A 6000-nucleotide genomic window follows, 5' to 3' on the forward strand; every position below is an offset into this window, starting at 1 on the left:
GGCAAACCTCTGTGGGTTTAGAGACACGTTGTTACCTTGAGGAAAGATATGATGTGATGTTCACCATCCATCATTTCAAGGATGACAGTGACGTCAAACAGATGGCTTGTACAGCAACTTTGCAGCTTTTCTTCACACACACAACACCACCGTTCAAATGTTGAATAGTCGCCATCTTTAATGCATGAACTTGACCTTTCAATGGTTTTCATTTCCCTGTACTGGAAATGCATGCCCGAGAGATACAGGGGGGTCGCCCAAGTTGTGATCTCATGGACTGATTGTCTGACCAGCTAGGTGGACAGCATCCTCCCAGCAACTATGTGTGACTACAGTAGGACTAGGCAAGATGTTTATTTCAGCCACTCCATGATGTCAGCGCATCATCAAACCAGCCAATCAGCTTATCCTGTGATCATCCCTATGAGTGCTGAGAGACAAAGATGTTGCTAAGTTCCCCAGCCATCGAGACAGGCTCCATTAATCAACTAGCAACTCCATGGACAAGGTGGGAGTATTTATAGAGCCAACATGGCCTTTAAATTTCAGAAAGGAGGTGTGATTTACGATGAAAGGTCCATGGGAAGTCTCCCACCCATTGTTTAACTATGCTGACGGAAATCGTTTGCAAACATAGTTGTGACTCATGTATATAGGGCTTTCAGTTTGGACTCAATCTTTGCTGTATGAACAGAGTATGCTCGTTCAAAACCCTGCATACCCCATGCGGTTCTTTGGAGCCCTACACAATTAGCTAGCTAATACTAACACAGTCCTCTTCCACACAGCCCTCCAGTAGTCACTCAATAAACTCTGACCCCCGAGCAGTCTTCAAGCCCCTGTGGACGCTTCAGTCTTGAAGACACAACAGGGTCGGTGGGGTGGGAGGTGGGGGGGTGTGGGGATGGGCAATCTCTGATCGATACTGAAAGCCTTTGCCTGGCCCCACACATGCTCTCAGTTCATCATGGGGGAATGGCTGAGCTGACTGTGATGGCTACCCCTGGATCCCGTGAGACTGCAGCAATCAAGCAATTGATTCTCAGGGAATGTGGAGAAGTGTTCCGAGAATTATTCATGGGTATGATGTTATAATCTCCTGTCTGTATGCAAGTGTCCTCCATCCAGCTTACATTCCACAGACGCTGATAGAATAAACAACCCGGAGATTTTAAAATAGCGTCAAGTCCTTTTTTCTGAACATCGTCACGATGATATTTGCCATGCAAGGTTACACATTCATCATTGAGAGTGGACGGGGAAGGGGTTGCGGGAAGGTTTTATAGATTTAAAATGGATCCTTCTATTAGTAAACACAAACACACAGCTCTATGTTAATAAGATGGCAGGTTATTACAGTGAACAAAAAACACCACAACAACTTAAAGCAACAGGAAGCAGGCAGCTGCTCGTTCTCTGTTTTGTGTGTCTGGGGATTACGGCATTGCATTTGGCATAAATAACTCATTCATATTGTATCCTCCTTAACACCTTTAAAGAGATCTGTAAGGCTCATGAAAAGCGTAGTCATCTTCTTCTTAGTCTTAATTGGTCCTGTGGATTTGATGATGAATACAGAGCCCACACTAAGACTGGCGATTCCCATCGAGAGCATTGTGACCTGACCTTTGGTCAATAACCTAATGGTCAAATTAAAAATAGAAAATATTGGTGTTTTGTGTGTGTGTGTGTGTGTGTTTGTGTGTGTTAATGTATTATTTCGAAGGTGGGTCCTTTTTCACAGCTACTAATGTTGATCATGGTACATTTCCAGTGGCACAACGATATCATAAATCTAAAGTAGTGTGAACTTAACTCCTTGCTCTCCTGTGCTGTCAGTAGACCCAGACTAGAGGGCCTGTTTGTTTTTCATTATGGTTCATGCCACATTCTGCTGACCCATTAGATCAGTGGTCACAGATGAGATTAAGGTGGAACAGGGATATTAAACTTCCTGCCACTGGGTAGTCTCTTTGGATTTCACTCACATCAGATTATTGCAGACTAAATGAGCCCAGAGAGTAGAAGGACACAGGAGGGAGCGAACAGACACGCTAGGTCACAAATAAGAAAGAGTCGGCAGGGGACTCGTTTTAATTTTCTCATGAAGCTGCACGCTGGGAGACATGATGGGGACATATGTGAGCCTCTTAGACCAAATTACTTTTCGTTTTGAAAAAAAGACCGGTAAATAAGGAAAACAAAATACAGAATTTGATCTTGTTTCTGTGGAAGATGAAAACATGAACACAACCGTCGCTGATGTCACAGGGGCTTTGGGAAGCAATAAGATTAACAGGCACAGTTTGGTCTCCTGGAACTGAGGCCTGAGGGCTGTCTCTCTGCTGCCAGTCAGATGTCAAACACTGTAAGGTCATTTCTGGGCTTGAGCTGGTGACAATGAACAATGTAGCAGACTCAGTTGAATCATGGAGATGGCTTTGATTTTTTGTAACAGACGGAACAGCCCCTTATTCATTAGTAAAATTCTGGAATATCTCTTAGTTAATAGAAGAAGGGTGTGTGGAGAGAAAGAGAGAGTATAATATTCTGCAGCTGCAATAATGTGACAAAGCCAGTGATAACAATATAGCTACCAGGCTGCTTATTTAATTCCAACCAGACGAAGGATAAGCCTTTGGAATACCCTGGGTTACTGAAGCAAACCATAGTTTGTCCTGTCAAATTAAATAAAAAAGTAAATGATTTTGACTTGAAAAACATCAACTTTTCGTTGGGTAACCATAGTTAGAGCTATGAAAAGCAAAGTTGACCTCACAAAACTGAGAGCATTGTTTAATTTGTAATAGTTTGCAGTATATTGCTGGTGTGTGAAAAGGGAGTGAGATAAGAAATGAAAAGTAGCTCAATGCCTAAGGAATGGTTGCTGCACACTTGGATTTACCGTGTCCAACTGTTTTCTGTTGATACTGCAGGATTTAACAGTTTGTCACATACAGTATGGGCATCTGTTTGCATTCACAAAGTCCAGTCTTAATTCTCCATAACTGGAGTAGCAGCAGTATTACTTTAATAGTCGGGTATTGGTCTAACTCTCATCTGAAAATCTCTTTGCTGCACATTTTCAATTTGAGCTGCATCTTCCCGGTACGACGTGGTGTTGTATTCAGGGCTCGCTATCGTGTTTCTGGCCTTTAAACAGAGTGGAGCAGAGAGACTACAGCCTCACATGTTCATAGATAACTCATCCTAAACACGCTTTACAGTATTGTCCCTCGATGTGGTCAACTGTGGAAGCTTGGAGTGTCAGGTGAAATCAGGCCTGCTGCGTCATGTGGCTCGGACAGGATCAGGGTCAGAGGTCAGAAACTTCCATCATGAGATGTTCCCCTGTCATCAACCAGCTTTTTGATTCCTCTGTTTGTTCTGTCTGCAGTCAGGTGGGTCTTGGCAGTGTTAACCGTGTGTTGGAGAGTCAGACGTGAACACTGTTCTCTGTTTAGATGCAGTGTCATTCCTATTAAATATAGACTTTACTATTGTTGCAGACAGGTCCATGAATTAGTTCCTGCTTAGCTGAACTTTAATTTCAGTCTTGACTGCCTCAGAACTACAGAAATACTGCACCAGTTGAATAATCTACATTTAGCCCATCCCTCTAAATGATTCTGACAATCTTCTAGATGACAGTAAACCATTTGTCCTTAATCATTGAATTTGTAATATGCACCATACAGTTTAAAAGCTACTACAAATGGTGGGTTAGGTGTCTGTGTTGTGGAAGTTTTGACCGTGACATGCCATCACGAGACAACCTCTCTCAGCCCAGCTGACCTGGCGGGCGTCTGCCCTCCGTCCTAGTGTCTGCTGTTTCGTCTCTCTCTCCAATTTGTTACTGTCACTTAGCTCCGTGTTCCCCGTGGGCATCTGGAACCAAGGGTACGAGGGGAAACTCTGCCCCTGAAGTGTAGCTTTCACACATCGCCGTGTGAAGAAAAACAGTTTGTCTTTGACTAAACACCCACTGAGCCCCTGCTACACACGTTGGATTCTGGGGGGATAACATTACATTTGAAGGACATGAGTGAGCGAGCGGTTGTTGTTTAGAATCAGAGATGGAAACAACATCCTAACCACCTTGACCGGAACAGCATCAGTATTCACAGCATACAGTTGGCCACTCAAAGCATTGATCCATCTGTAATACTATCTGAATATTCCTCTTGTCTTGCTATCTTAACGTACTTCAAATACCCTTTTATTACAATTAAATATCACAGACCAACAGGCAAGGTTGCAACATGAAATGGATGATTAGTTCCTAACAGGCAAGGCTTATTTACTTTGTTAGGTCAGTACAGCTGAAATGCTGAATGCATGATACGTTGTGTAGTGCAGGCTGTTCTCAATCACACTTCTGACTGGTTCTGATGTGCGCTAAACGGCCGTGAGAGACCTTTACAAATGGAGGCCGACACTGGGGGGAATGAGCTACAACATCCATGAATAAATTAACAGGATCTCAGTCATCTCGACGAGCCTCTACAGTCCCATCTGGCTGTTATGCAAGTCCCCTGTTGTCCCAAGGAATTCACCCTACCGTTCCACAAATGGGGGAAGAAATACACATTTATTTGGAATGTCAAACCCATTGAGAGCCAATCACAAAAGGCAAAGAGTGGGACTGTGCGCTTAGACAGTGCAAACGCAGGTCACGCAGCAATGTGACTCGACACCCAGGTGACAGGTAGATATTGTTCTTTCATCAGCATGGCTGTTTGGGCTAAAGGTCCCAGGAGAGATAGAACAAATAGCATACACAACCATTTATCAGGTAAAGACCACGGTTGTGATCTACAACCTCCACCATGCTGTCCGTAGCGCCGGGTTCGTGAGTAACGTGTGTGATGCGTGACAGGCAGCCGTCCTGCTGATGCGGAAGGATCAGTGAATCAGAAGAAGCAGCAGGTGTCACTGCAAAAAAAGCCTGAAACCCTGAATGCTGAACATTAACTGGTACTGACATCCTTCTCTTCGGGGACTCAACGAGCCCATCAGAGCTGCTTGATGTTTTCCCACTTTGTCACAAAGCACACACAACAACATGTTTACCCATCAATCACACGGTGATTCCTGTCACTCAACACGTATGTCAGTGTGTTAGTGTGTGAGTGAGTGAGTGAGTGCGTGTAGGTGAGTGTGTTGCAGGGCGGAACGGTACAACGACCTGAATTATTGAAAAAGCTCCCGTTTTCTTTGGAGCCTGCTAATGTCTAGCCGCCCCGGGGTTCATACAAGATTGTCTTTGTGTTTGAATTTCTTCAGATGTTCTTCAGTCGGTGCAGTGGGACTGTTCTGAAAGGCAGTCTTTTCGCAGGTCCTGTTAGTCATTTGAACACTTCCCACCTTCTAGGTCACGGCAATCACATGCTGTGTGTCACACCTGTGACGGAAACATCCCGCTAGTTTGTATCCATAGGTGAAATAGCTCAGAGTGCACTGTGCTGAGACGATTTCCTGCGTGTCGAGAAGACATCCAGGAGATGTTGGCGTGTGGAGGAAACAGCCAGCCCAGCATCTCCCCCTGGCACCCTGCTGATGCTCCAGCACGACCAGGACCTCAGTGACCGGCACGTCTGGAGAAATAGATACCCGCTCTCATCTGCCCTGCTCTGGGTGCCTGTGGTGCTTTAAAAGGTCTCTGGAGGAGAAACAGAGTAGCTCTCTGACATCATCCATCAGTGGAATCTGATTTGCACTTCAAAGCAACCAGCCATGGAGTGGCTGGAGAAAGGGAGAGGGGAAGAGGAAGAGAAGGAGACAGAGAGCCTTCCAGACTTGGTGCTGATTTCATTAAAGGAAGAAAAAAGGAAAATCGGATGGAATATGGGTGCCGCCCCTCCCCATTGAGACCCATTAGGATAGTTGGGCAGGTGCTTGCTGGGGCCCCAGTTGGTATGGTTACAGTCTCAGACTACCCTAGCTTTGATGAGCAGAAGCACCTTCAGAAGAGTCGTGTTTGTTTCCTGTGTGTTGTGG

The sequence above is a fragment of the Osmerus eperlanus genome, chromosome 10 (genome assembly GCF_963692335.1).
Source record: "Osmerus eperlanus chromosome 10, fOsmEpe2.1, whole genome shotgun sequence".
NCBI classification, from domain to species: Eukaryota; Metazoa; Chordata; class Actinopteri; order Osmeriformes; family Osmeridae; genus Osmerus; species Osmerus eperlanus.